This window comes from Mustela nivalis, assembly GCF_964662115.1.
Source record: "Mustela nivalis genome assembly, chromosome: 12".
Classification (NCBI taxonomy): Eukaryota; Metazoa; Chordata; class Mammalia; order Carnivora; family Mustelidae; genus Mustela; species Mustela nivalis.
The window spans coordinates 50,656,304-50,670,640 of NC_139031.1; the positions used below are offsets into that span (position 1 = coordinate 50,656,304).

The 14,337-nt window shown below is 45.9% G+C and overlaps 1 long non-coding RNA gene across 1 annotated transcript; it reads right to left on the reverse strand.

Annotated features, from left to right (window-relative positions):
- Nucleotides 1-4,860: 4,860 nt before the first annotated feature.
- Nucleotides 4,861-11,221, reverse strand: LOC309845774. The gene is made up of 3 exons (XR_014301506.1): nucleotides 11,118-11,221; nucleotides 6,420-6,587; nucleotides 4,861-5,174 (listed from the first exon to the last, which is right to left on the reverse strand). It is a non-coding gene; the product is annotated as an uncharacterized lncRNA (long non-coding RNA).
- Nucleotides 11,222-14,337: the final 3,116 nt, after the last annotated feature.

The window sequence follows — 14,337 nt, forward strand, 5'->3', positions numbered from 1 at the left end:
GTGCCTTCCACACGAAGAGCCTGGGAGCCTTCTTCCTAAGATCACTGTCTGTGACAGTACGGCTCATGGTGAGTTCTGGCCCAGGGAACGAAGGCTACTAGTCCTGCATCTGTGTGTTTCTAACACAATGTCAGAAGACTCCACTGCCCACATCCTCAGGCCCTGATATTTTTCTTGGTGGCTTTCTCAGTCTTCTTGCGGTTGTGCTGGGCTGGGCTTCCAGCCTTCCAACACCCAGGAGCTGGCCTCCTGCATCTTCCCATCCCATCTGCTTTCCTGGGTACTCATGGGCATCGGTACTATGCATCCCAACCTGGCCACCGAGATCAGGAGGCAACCACAGTTCTGGCTGTCGTGGGTAACAAAATCCTGAACTCTCTTCGGGACACTCTCCCACCCAGGTGTATTAAACGCTTCCGATGTGCTGCTTTGGACCACGGCTTAAGGGGAAAACACACGCCACCAGCCCCACGGTCAAGGCGGCACAACCCAGGCTTGGCATTCTTCTCTGGGGTCTGAATACCCCACTCTCCTGGAGCTGGGAAAGGATATCGGCTCTCAGGAAATCCCACATCTTGTTACTCACCAAGTTTGAGAAAACTTTTTGTTTTTACTCTTTGCTGCCAACTGTGGAAGGGTGATTCTGAACCACACGTTATAGGTACCTGAGGAGTTAGAAAAGCTCTCCATGCTGGGTCACATTCAGGTCGGTTACATCAGATCTGTGAGTGCAGCCCGGGTTGAAGATCACTGATCCAGGAGCCGTAGAAGATGGTGGAGCCAGAAAACGAGTGTTTTGCGAGTATCCCCTCCGTCCTAGGCAATTTGCCTAGTAGTAGCTCACCGCTACTGAGGGCTTACTGTGTGTAAGGTGTTGTTTTAAGGTTTCTTGAAATCTATTGGCTGCTATTAAAACAGTCTTCTGAGGAATGATCTCCATGTCTCAATACAAAAACTGAGGCTCGGAGCAATCACAGAGCTCATGGGTGGTAAAGCTCAGCGTCAGATCAAGGCAGTGCACTTCCAGAAATCTTGCTCTTGATGGCTACATTTTGCCGCCTCACAGTAACCCTGGCTATTAGGAATGGAGGAAGTAACTCAGAAAGGCTTTAGAACCACACAGATGATTTCTTATTCATGCTGTCTCCTCTGTGAGGGGGGCATGAGGATAGGGAGTAGTGGGAGGGGGAAGGGAGAGCTCGGCTCCGCAGAGTCACCCAGGAACCCAGCTGAAAGAGGTTTCACCATCTTGTAAACTGCACCATCTGGGAAAACGCCCTTTCTCAATCCCCTGGACAAGGGGAGAAAGAGATGTGATCATCACACATGGGCTCATCACGTCAGCCGGAAGTCACGTACCTGTCATCTCCGCTCATACTTCATTGGCTACAACTGGTCACATGACCTGTCCCCGGGAGGCGGTTGTTATGTGTACACAATGGGGAGCAAATGCAACACCTGGTAGCATTAATTTCCGTACCACATTCCATGTAGTGGCTGTTGTTCCCAGCTCAAGACGCAAATTTAGAGACATTAAGACAAGGTGCCTCATGAGACAAAACTTTGAGTCGGCCTCACACTCTGGCTTTCTCCCTTGAATTCTGTTTTTTACCCCAAATGCAACGGGAGGGAAATCACTACCTCATTTAGTGTTTATTTATCCTTGAGTGCATCGAGTAAGTGCTGAACACCGCCACCCAATGTAAGGTAACGCTAGAAATTCCTTAGCTGTAAATATAGATAAGTGTGCTATTTTTACAAGGTAAGCTCATTAAATCATCAGGTGAAGTACCTAATGCCATCTTGGGAGTAGAAAGGATCCTGTCGGGTGCCTAAAAATAAACGACTGACTCACTGTGAGTTGCTAATGTCTGTAGCTTCAAAAACAGCTGCCACCAAGTAGCAGAGCTCTGGTCTCTGAGGGAGACTGCGTTTCTGCTGGTTGTGGCAGCTTCGTGCCATGTCTGGAGCTCTGCCGTCCCCACCTGCTCTAGGTATAGAGCTGGACGTGTTCTTTTCTTGCTCCTTCTGTGAGCCGCTGTGGCTGTAAATGAATCCACAGTGCGAACAGGACTCAGGAATCCTCTATACTGAAAACCCCACAGTTGGAACCTGAGACTCTCTCCTCACCCAGTTACGTGGGGTCTATTGTTTTGATAATTATGTCTTACGATATTGGACCGTTTCCAAATGGCCCGCGACACAGAGGGTGGAGAGCCCTTCTTGCGTGTGCCTTGTGGTGGAGCTGCTTTGTCCCCAGGTGCCCTGTGCCCTGGGAAGGAGACAAGGTGGGAAAGCCTGTGGTGGCATGCTGAACCCAAGTGCGTGTGTGTGTGTGTGTAGGCAGGCGGGAGTCCCGGTTCTTAACCGATAAAGGAAAGAGAAAGGAAAAAAGGCTTTGAAGGGGAAAAGCATTATTGACAAGAAGTAACCAAGGGTCCCTTCCCTGTTTCTGTTGTTGACTTCTATAAGGCCCGGCCTAAGACTGGGGTTACTTTCCCAGCAATATCAGGCCAGGACTTGGGCTGTGGTTCCAAAGGGATCTGGCCCCAAACTGAGTTTTTTAAGTTCCTGGGGAACTTAAAAAGGCATTAGCCAAGCCCTGCTCCCGAGTCGCTAAAACCATCCACGTCCCCAGGAATATTTTACATCAAATATCCTTGGATGTTTCTAATTGCCAGGCAGGTTTTAGAGTCCATGCTATCCCCATAGTGGAACATTTGGAACAAAATCAAAATGTTCCCGTGCAGAGGGATAGGCCAGAGCAGACCTGGGCTGGAGGACAGGTGCTCAAGACAAGTCACCTGTTCTTGTATTCAAGGACAAGCATCAAGGCTAGATCTGAAGGGGAAAAGAAGTGGTCATGGTTCAGAGTAGGAAATGTATAGCCGGTCTGCCCTAGTCATCCCTTAGTGATGGGATTGAGGTCCTCTGAACAACGTTTTATTATTTTTTTCCACTCTGTGCACCACTGAAAAATGTACATTAGTAAGAAGAAAAAAATTGGGGTGCCTGGGTGGGTCAGTTGGTTAAACATCTGACTTCAGCTCAGGTCATGATCTTGAGGTCCTGGGATCAAGTTCTGCATCAAGCTCTCTGCTCAGCAGGGAGCCTGCTTCTCCCGCTGCCTTTTTGCCTTACTTGTGCTTGCGCACGCTCTCTCAATCTCAAATAAATAAAGAAAATCTTAAAAAAAAGGGGGGGGTGGTGGGGAGAGGAAGGGTGCCTGGGTGGCTCAATCAATTAAGCATCTGCTTTCCAATCAGGTCATGATCCCAGCATCCTGGAATTGAGTTCCACAACGGGCTCCCTGCTCACTGGGGAGCCTGCTTTTTCTCTGTGCCCCTCGCCCTGCTCTTGCCTTGTTCTGTCTCTCGAAAACAAATAAATACAAGTACGTTAAAAAAATATTAAGAAGAAGAAGAAGAAGAAAATTAAAAGCACCAGCATTCCTATCACCTACAGTTACACTGTTAAACTTAGGTGTATGAACCACTTCCTGCCAGATAGATAGGTTTCCTGTCTCTGGTTTGCACAGGCTGGTGGCACCACCATTTTGCCATCTGTCCACCTTACTGAGTGGCGCTCCACTAGGTCCCTTGTTCTGTCAGTAATGTGGGCTTGAGGCTCAAGGTTCTGCTGAAAAGCTGAGCTGGGGTCAGCAGGCTGATGGGATTAAGGAAAGTCTGTGCATCGGGGATTTGCTCTGGTGGAGGTGTCCCAGCAGCTGCCAGAACATGTTAGCACCACAGAATCAGCCCGGCAGAGACCACCTGTGGCCATTTCATAAACCAGGACACCAGAGTTTAGGAAGGCAATGGTCAAGCCCAGCTGTCTGCCTTCCCTGGCCATGAGTTCTCCTCTCCCTGAGATGTGACTGTGGTTCTGGCAAGGGAATCAATCAGGTGACTCCTAAGGAACAGGATTTATGATCAGCTAACAAAACCAGCAGGGCAAAGGTCACTGGAGCTTAACTTTGTCTAAATCCTGGATGACCAACTGGCACACATATTTGCACAACCTAACTGTGGCTTGGTGGGGTGAAATTCACCCAACAGACCCAACGAGGGTCTCTTGCCTCCATTTTTTGTGGAGGCATTTTTTGTGACCATACCCCTAGACACCCCTACCTCCCTTTCTTACTATTTCCCCCTGCAATGTGATTGGTTAGGTTTGGTCAAACCAGCATTAGTCATTTTTTAGTATCTTCATAATGACCATTTAAATAGATCTACTTGTAAAAAATTTGTAGAGGTTGGAAAACTTTCTCTTAAGGTCATATACTAGACATTTTCAGTTATATGAGCTCGAGGGTCTCTATTGCAACTTCTCAGCTTTGTCATTGTCAAACAAAAGCAGCCATAGACAATATGTTAATGAATGCATGCAACTGTGTTCCAATAAAACTTTATTTACAAAAAGAGGGGGCCAGCCTGCCAAACTCCTGTTCTTGTGAATAATTACAGCCTATCTAAAAAGTCTTGATTCTTTGATGAGATGCCAGCAGAGAAATCACTGACTCTTTAGAGTGTGTGGCCAGATCTATTCATCAAAAAAAAGTTTGCTGTGTTCTGGAAACTCTGCTTTCCCTGTTTTGTAACCAGTGCCAGAGCAATGATCTTGCCAAATGTGTGTGTCATATGTTCAGCGTGTAGAATTATTTAAGCTCAGACTAGACACCGCTCGTGGGTCTGCCCATGACATTAAAGCAGATGAAGGCTGGGATATCGACTACCAGTGTTAAAATTTCAGTTGTTATTTAAGCAGAAAATGCTGTCAAGGTAGCTGATTTTTTGTTCTGATTGATTTCTGTGTCAGTTAGTTGTGAAAACAAGCCACCCTGGAACTTAATACCTCGAAAACAGTAATTATTTATTTGGCTTACAAGTCTAAGCACTTGGGTGGTCTTGACTCGTGGTCAAGGCCGGGTTCACATGATGAAGACTGGGCTTGCTCATGGCGCCGGTAGGTTGGTTTGGAGCTGGCTGGTGCGGGATGGCCTCCATCACAGCCGGGTGGCTGCCAGCTAGGGCAGCGGGAGGCAGGGGCAACTGGATCCCAAGTCTCTTCTCCCCTAGGCAGGCCTGGAATTGTTGATATGCAGTCCCAGGGGCCAAGACTGTGAACGGAAGCATTAAGGGCCTCCTGAGATCCAGGCATTCTGTGGCTTCAAGCTGTCAAAAGAGCAGTTCATACTCAAGACATGAGAAAATAGGCTCTGCCTCTGAAGGAAAGATGTGCAGAGCAATAATTCAGAAGTGCACAGATCCAGGGAGGCGTGGACAATTTGACCATGACTACAATGAATCTAACAGTTTCTAAGAAAATAGACCGAATAATTGTCTCTCAAAGATAAGGCAGGAGGAACACCTGGGTGGTTCAGTTGGTTAAGCAGCTGACTCTTGATTTTTGGCTCAGGTCGTGATCTCAGGGTTGTGAGTTCCAGCCCTGTGTCAGGCTCATGCTGGGTGTGGAACCTGCTTAAGATTCTCCCCCTGCTCCTCCACAGTCCTCTCTTAAAAAGAAAAAAAAAAAAGAAAAAAATATATATATATTTAGAACAGGAAATCCTACTGATAAAATCATTCACATGGTTGAGATGGAAACAGAACCAGCAGGACTGACATGTATTTTCAGTGTTTGAAGCCTTTCTTCTTGTTGAATGAATCCAAACTATGTCTAGGGTTTGAGTTCTGTCCACCTAACAAGCCTACTATCCAAATTCCAACATTTTGCTTGTGTGCATAACCGTGCTCTCCCTTAAGAAAGCCTTGGGTATGAACATTCAAGCTGTCAAAAGGGAAATTAGAATGTTATTCTTGGATTGACAAGAATTCCTTTAATTTTTAACTAAAGCTTTTATTATAGAGTTCCTTGAAATACTGAGTGCTCTATTTGCCATGTAATTTACTTCCCACAAATTTGGGATGGAGATTTTCTAGCACCCTTATCCCATGAAATGTGACCTATCCATATTTTTTTCGGGACTCCCTTATTTATTGAGAAGATCTCTTAGTTTTGTTTTCACCGTGCTTGAATATATGAGAAGGTAAATCTGCAGCAAGAGTACCTCTATTTAAAAAAAAAAAAAAAGGGTACCTCTATTTTTTATTTCCTTTTTAGGGGTCAGTCCACACTGGAGCTAGGGAAAAAAGCATTGGACAAAGTTTGAGCAGATGTGAGGTATAGCTTCTTTCAGTGAGATGGCTCAGGTGGCAGGCTTGGAACCAGGAGATCTGGGTTTGGGTCTCATCCAGAAAGGTTTTCCTTTTTTTTAATACACAGATGAAGTCCTCTTGCCTTCATTTCTTTACTGTGGGAACCTCCAGGATCTATCCCTGTACGGTTCTATTTGTTAACTTTGTAACTTCCCTGGGCTTCAGCTTCCTTATCTGTAACATGGGGCTAATGGTACTTACCTTAGCGATTTCAATGGTGGGTAAGGATCAAGAAAGACATGGGAAATGAATTTATCATCAGACTCCTGAGGATTGAACTTCAGAGCACCTCACTTGCATAGCTTTCCTCTAGATAAATATGCTTTTATGCCTAATTTTGTATTTACAGTTTTGATGCCATCAGAGTTTCTTAAGAAAAAACAAAGAATAAGGAGTGTCATAAAGCTTAAAGAAAAATATATATTTAATAACTGTAAACTTAGGTTTATGTTACTTTATAAATAAATATAAATAATAAAGAAAAGAATAAGGCTGGCTTTTCTGGACATTAAAACCTGAACCTGCCTCTGGAGAAAACATTAAAGAAGTGTTTCATCAGGGGTCTGTAGCTTAGATGGGGGACATAGTTCTTTCATTTCAAGCTTTCACTCCTAATGAAATGCAAATATTGTTGAAATGGGTTGTACACAGGGTCTTACCTGCCATTGATATTTCAGAGGGTGTGAGTTAGAGCTTTTCCTGAGAACAGATTTAATAGGGGAAGAAGAGAGAGCAAATAGTGTGAGATTCTGAAATGAGTGGAGGAGAACCCAGAAAGAGAAAGTAGGGTGACATCTAAGGTAAGACATAGGCAATGACCAAGGGATGCCACAGTCTGGATGCCTTTGTTACGGATCCTAAGTGAGGTCCACAGACCCTGGGGCAAAGGTTGAATGTAGTACACCAAAATGGTGACGAAGCCTTTATCATTGGGTGGCATGACTATTATTCTTTCTGTGCGTGCACACATAACTTTATTTCCCTCCATTACAAAATGGACACGAACCTGCTGTATCAGAAGTTTTTGAACATTTGAGAAAGAGTCTACATTTTGAAGCAAAGAGTACACAGAAGATACCTGATGCTATTGGACCAAAAATGGACTGAATTGCTTAGGGCTTAGACAGTGTATCAGATGAGGGCCCTTTTTACTGGATGGTTTTACATTTCCAGACAAGCATACCTATTTGAAAGAAGCATTTTCCTCCTTGAAGCTGATTCAGGCCAAATAAGATTTTTTAAAGCTATATAAACGTTGAGTCTAATTTTCTTATGGAAATGCCATTAGGATAGAAACCTTTACCAGAGCTCATTTAATTTAATTTGATTTTATGACCATTACTTATTGAGTGCCAATAGGTGGAAGGTTCGAGATGAGTAAGACTTGATCCTTGACCTCAAGATGCTCAGAGCCAAGTGAATGAGTTGAGTGCAAAGCCTAGAGCCGTCATGATGTGATAAGTGATAAGTACTTCAGCCCTCTTAACTCCTGACACCTCAAATCTTTTGGTTCTGATCCCAGAGACAGAAGATTCTGGACAGTGCTTCCTATGGAAGGCAGTTTCTCTCTATAGCTGTTCAGCCAGCATTCTTACCAACATAGGTGCAGATTTCAATTCTTGTTCCATACATTGGATTTTAAAACCTTGGCCACATTTACTGGCCCCCCCATGGAGACCTCATCCCCAGATCTCCTAGAATGTTCTAGAACAATTTGTCCCCCTCAAACCCACCAGCCTTGCCTACTTCACTCCTAATAAGTCTCATTTACACAAGCATGGCTATACACCCCCAACAAACAGGGAAGGGAAATTTAAAATGCCGAATGTAATTTGCCCTAATTTCTCCTAATTACCCCCAAACATTGGCAGTACTACCCTCCTATAGCCAAACTTCTAATAAGGTCTGTGAAATAGAGGCACAGAATGTGGAGGGAGAAAATGAATTCCAATTAGGAAGGGAGAACTGAAAAGGCTTCCTGGAGGAGATGCCGTTTGATTTAAGACTGGAAAGGAAGGTGGGATCTCCGTAAGGAAAGGGCCAGATTTGGGCAAATGGAAGGTGGGTTTTGGGAGGCAGATATGGAGTCTGCTCTGGGATAACTTTACTGCTTATGGATGAGTGTGGCTCAGGGGAGGGAATTGAAGATGGAGAAGTGACTGGCAGTGACTTTGCAAAGAATTTTGTATGCCAGTCTAAGGAGTTCAGCATTTATTCTTTGTGCAAAGGAGATAACCCTAAAATGTGGTGGAGTGGAGAGCATCCATGGAGTCATGTGGGCTGGAAGTGAGCACAGAATCCCTCTCTGAAGACCCCTCTACACAAACTTTATCCTTCATTTCTCTCTGTAAGCCAGCTTGCCTGGCATGAGGTGACACCCTATGACAGAACTTCCCAATCAGCCCCCAGAGGCCTGCAAAAGTAGATGCTCTCTGCGCAGAAACTTGTTTCCTCCTCTTCTGCTCTACAAGGAAATATTTATTGAGTCTAGGCCAGAACCACAGGAGTGCCCTGGTAAGCCTCAAGGCATCGAAACTTCACGAAAAATCATGCCTCGTCCAATTCAAACCGCTGAATCCAGGAACCTGCCCCGAGGAAAGGGAACACGTTGTGAGAAGTAGGTTTCCGATTATTTTGTTGTGAAAAAGACCAGGCATTCCCTCTTGCCAACCTCTATCATGGGAGAAGGAAGTAACGTTCAGCTCAAAAGGAGGCAAGCGGGTCTCTGGGAAGAAACACGTTAGAAAAGTAATCCCTCCAGAGTCATTCTGAAAATTGCCTCTGCTGATCCATGATTGGAAAAACAAAGCGCATTTGAGGAATTCGGCTGAATAAAATCCTGGAAAATTATCTGAGTTAAAAAAAATTTTTTTTCAAAGCAAAGCTTAAAAGCATTGGCTGTCTTCTGCGAGTGGGGAAAGAACACGCGTGCACATGCTGTCATGGTGATTCATGTCTTTAGTGGTGTAGCTTTTTGTCAGCAAGTGCCTATAACTTCAAGTGGTGCCATTTATTTTTCATTTCCTGCAGGGAGAGGGAGGTGGAAGGAAGGCCAGTGAGAGGGATGCTTTTTAAAACAGACCCCAGGAGTAAATAAAACCATACAGTATTTTTCACTGGGAGGAAGCTGATATTGGTTATTGTTGAAAGAGTTGAAGCCTTGGGTCTCATGGGTAGGACTTCATGTTGACATTTTATACCTAGAACAAAGACTTCATCTTGACATCTAATACCTAGAACAAAGACATCTGAAATATATCTGGGGGCCTGCCTCCAGGGAAACACTCAGAATTCTTACCATTTTAACCTCTATCCACTATGTGTTCTTTATTCTTGGAGCTGGCCATGAGAGGGAGGAACCTGTGATTACCTGCTCCCTCCCTCCTGACCCCTGAACTTCCCTTTGTAACACCTGGCCAGGTTGTGATTCAGATCTTGTGCCCGGTGGCACAGGGCTTCGTGGAAGCCAGAGATGGTGGAAACTCTGTGCACCTGTCCCATGAGTGCCTGCTGCCCACACAGAGTCACTCTCTGTGGCGGCTGCCCCAGCAGAGAAGCAGCCAGAGCTCTGGGACACAGGCAAGGCAGAGAAAGTCAGAGGAGGCAGGGGAGCTGTGTCTGATGGGGGAGAGCCAGAATCATCCGCTGTTACCCTGGATTATTATAAAGATCTAGAACTCTCTCCAGATTCTAGAAAAATCTCAAAGGCAGCACTTTGGGAAACTACAGTATGGCTCTTTGTTGATTGGGTTTGAGGATCATCCCGCTTGTTCACTCAGGCAACAATAATAATCCAAGAGTGGGAGGCTAGGAAGTTCTTTCTGAAGCCTTGTTCAGTGTCATCTCTTGGTATAACTGTGCGCTATTGGTTCCTCTGTGTTCAGCGGTTCTACCAGTGGCTTAATTGAACTCGGGAAAGTGACTCTAAGCAGAACAAGCCTGAGAGGCTGTCCCAGAATGCGCCTCATCACTAGATTGTAACTGAATATAGATTGTAACTGAATATTTATTAAGGACCAGGCCCTCTAAGAGCAGGACGTACAGGGAGAAGAGCACACAGAGTCCACTTTCTAGGCCCTCGCTTTGTGGAAGGGAACGTTCTACAGCGGCCCTTGCTGGCCTCATTGGCTCCCATGGAGGGGAGGTCCAGGGTTTATGCTCAGGATCCCCAGCATCTACTTGAGTAGATCTCACTCCCCTCGAGTCCTTGCTCGGTTGTCACCTCCTCAAAGACTTACCTTGAGCACCCATTTTCAGATTGCTGTACCTCCGGTCCCCCTTGCCCTACTCTGCTTTTTTCTTTCCATACATACATCTTTTTCTTTTTTTTTTTTTTAAGATTTTATTTATTTACTTTGTCAGAGAGAGAGAGAGAGAGCACAAGCAGGGAGAGCATCAGGCAGAGGCAGAAGCAGGCTCCCCACTGAGCAGGGATCCCGATGAGGGGCTCAGTCCCAGGACACTGAGATCATGACCTGAGCCAAAGGCAGATGCTCAAATGACTGAGTCACTCAGGGGTCCCTATATACATCTTTTTTTTTTTTTTTAAGATTTTATTTATTTATTTGACAGAGATCACAAGCAGGCGGAGAGGCAGGTAGAGAGAGAGGAAGAGAAGCAGGCTCCCTGCTGAACAGAGAGCCTGATGTGGGGCTCAATCCCAGGGCCTTGGGATCACGACCCGGGCCGAAGGCAGAGGCTTAACCCACTGAGCCACCCAGGTGCCCCTATACATCTTCTAACACATATAATTTAATTCATGTTGTGACTATTATTTATGAACCGTTTCTTCTTACCCAAGAAGATAACCCGCTGCTGCCTGCCCCGCCCCCAGCCAAGGCATAAGTTTTTGCCTGTTTGGTTCACTCTTTTGTTCACTGATGTAGCTGAGGTGCCTACCGGTAACAGCCCCAGATGCCTGGGGACCCCCGGTCATGCTTGATTGGGGCTGGGCTGTGCTCCCACTTGAGGGGGCTTCTGGACCGTGCCGAGGCCAGCCTCTCTGTTCCACAGCTCAGACGACTGCTTGCTTCTCTCTGTGATGGAACAGTGATGACTACAGGGAGCTGGGGTGACATCTTACAGAGCTCTGTGCCACCCACCGGGAACAGAGATTGTTTCTCTCTCATTTCAGCCTTCTGTCTGATCCCAGTGCCTGGGATTTCATAGGAGTTCAGTGAAGTTTATGGAAATGAAACTCAGTTCGCAATGGCATTTAGTCCCTCCTTTCCCAAACACAGAAAGAGACCGATTGTGCTCTGTTTCTATCCCCCAGGAGCTGGCTCTGTGGAACTGCCTGTCTCCAGACGCAGCCATGTGAAAGTCCGGTTGGGTGTGGGGGCGGGGAGGTGGCTCTTGTGTCCCAGCACCAGTTCTTACCACAGCTTTTCCCTCTTCTGTTCCTCCAGTTCCTCCCTTGTGAGTGGCTGCCCTTCTTGCTGGCCTTCCTGCCATCTTGAGTCAGCCTGGATTTCATCAGACCCCTCCCTGCCGACTGGGCCCCAGATCCCCACTATCAGAAATATTATGGACATCTCCCAGCTCCTTTCTGGGTTACCCAAGATAAGCAAGGGGAGGAACTAAAATATAGGGCATGAGGGCCAAGAGATGCCAAGAGATGCCCATTAGAACTCTAATGGGCCATTAGATCTTTCTGGGCCAAGAGTCATATCTTTGACTCGTGCTTGATGGTGAGTTCCATTTCTGAGCCAGCAGTCTACATGCGGGCCAGGTGAGGAGTTGCAGCAGAATTCTTTCACAGTCGCTTCTGTTCCAGAAGCCTGACTGCCAATGTTTCCAGCCACTTTTTCCCTCTTGCTCGGGGCTTCTAAGAAGTGGGGAGCAAGTTGGAGGTACTGCACAGAGTCCCCTGTGGCGGTCAGGAGAGAGCTTGGGTGAGGAGAAGCAACCCTTCTCACCAAACTAGATCCATTCTGGATAGCCCAGACAGGGCTTTCGAACTGACAGCTGGTGTTAAACAGTCCTTAGTTCATTGTTACATCCAAGAGAGGGAGACCAAAATTCTTGAAAAGGAACACTGTTCCCTCATGCTGTTACTTCTCTGGAGAGGTATCTTTACCGTTAAAGCCAGATCAAATAGGGGCTGAGCTAGAGTGTGAGGGCAGGGAACAGTCTAGGTTCTTTTAGTGGGAGCACAATCCTCTGGTAACACAATGCCCTTGCTTCAAGACTTTGACTGCCATGGTCATCAATGCCCATTGACCATTTGGAGAGGGGACAGCTGTGGGGATCCAGATCCTTATATTAGCTACTAACAACTAATTGATGTCCTTTAAGAGAATGAGGAGAAGAAAGCTTTAGGGGTAAGGAAACAAGGCACCTGGTCCAAATGGTGGGTCCTCTGTCTTTTTCTCAAGGTTGCTACCTTGCCAGGACATTTCCCATATTTCTGCTGTATGACAAGTTCCCCACTCTACTCCACCTAATCCTCTCATACCTGCTTTCTCTAACCTCAACAAAATGGGTCAGGAAGTGGTCAGAAACTCCATCTAGGGTCCCAGCAGAAACAAGTGTAGTTGTCATCACCTTCAAGTTTTTTTTGTTTTTTTTTTTAAGACTTTACTTATTTATTTGACAGGCAGAGATCACAAGTAGGCAGAGAGAGAGAGGGAAGCAGGCTCCCCGCTAAGCAGAGAGCCCGATGTGAAGCTTGATCCCAGGACCCTGGGATCATGACCTGAGCTGAAGGCAGAGGCTTTAACCCACTGAGCTACCCAGGTGCCCCTTGAGTCATCAAAAGGATGAAAGAAGTCCACTCCTCACCATTTCATCAGAGCTGCCCTCACATGCTGCTTCTCATTATCCCCAAGTATAGGTGTGGCAGGGCTGACCCACTGTCCCCTGAGGCTGGGATTCCTTGGAGAATCCCACCACGGTAAGGAGGCTCTACCTAGTCACCCTTTTCTTCAGCTACGGCCCAACCATCGAGATGGGGAGGAGACAATGGATCGGAGGGTGTGGCCAGTTTAATACCTGCCAGGGTTTCAGTTCAATTTAGCATGCCCATTGTGAAAACAAAGGAACGGTTAAAAATTAGAAGAAAGCTATATATGGAAATAAGTTCTGGATGTTTCTACTGATGTTTGGCTCTCCATTGTATCTAGAACTGGGATAGTCAACCCAGTGTCATATAGGATATTGGCCTGTGATTTGGTCTGGTCCATTTGGGTTGTAATTAATTTTTTAAATGTATGATAACACTAACAGAGACTCCCACCTGTGGACATAACTAAGTTACAAGTGCCTGCTGTATCTGGGAAGTCAATAAAAGCAGTGCTAACCCAGTCTTTGCTGTCAGGTAATGTTTTTGCCTCTCTATGTATCATGATCATTTCTAAATAGGAACCGTATAAAGGGCTCACAATGGCTTAAAAATCACGGTTATAAAAATACTTCTCTTTCTTGTTGTTTCCCTGAACTGATTTCAATTCGTGACCAAGAGATTTGTTCAGTGTCATTTGCTATTTGTTTCCTATTAGCAGTTTCTGAAAGAATTGCCTTCTCCGTGAATAGTGTTTGGGGACACCATCTCTCTGGAAATGTATGCTCCCAGGCTCCAGGAACAAAATATTCGTCCATAGAAAATAACAGTACATAAAGGCCGATTGAAAATTCAGGATCCAACTAACCAGTATTTATAGCATCTTTTCTGAAATGACCAGCTGTATACCAGGGAGTTTCCTGAATAGCCAGAGAAGGACTAGGGAGAACAAGTCCTAGTTCATTTGTTTCCTTCTCTTTTGATGGATGCCCCCATGACACTGCGATCCCTTCGAGTGATGTCTGGGGGAGGAAACACTGAGGGGTGAATGAAATGCTGGTTAATTCCACCATGGCATTTACTGACATTCTGGTGAAGCTTGATTTATCCCTAGGGGACTCTTTACAGGGGAACACATCTGATGAGAAGTGTAGGTTTTTGTCCTAATTAGCCCAAAAGGCAATTACAAGTCCTGGGGTTGGCAGTGGAGGATGTCACTCTGAGAGTCAACAGAACTGGACAGATTCCTATTCCTCCTCTGTGTGCCTTGCTCTATGAGCTTGGGAGCCTTTGCAAAGACTGGGTTAATGTTCTGTAATGGGAGCATGAGCTATGTCC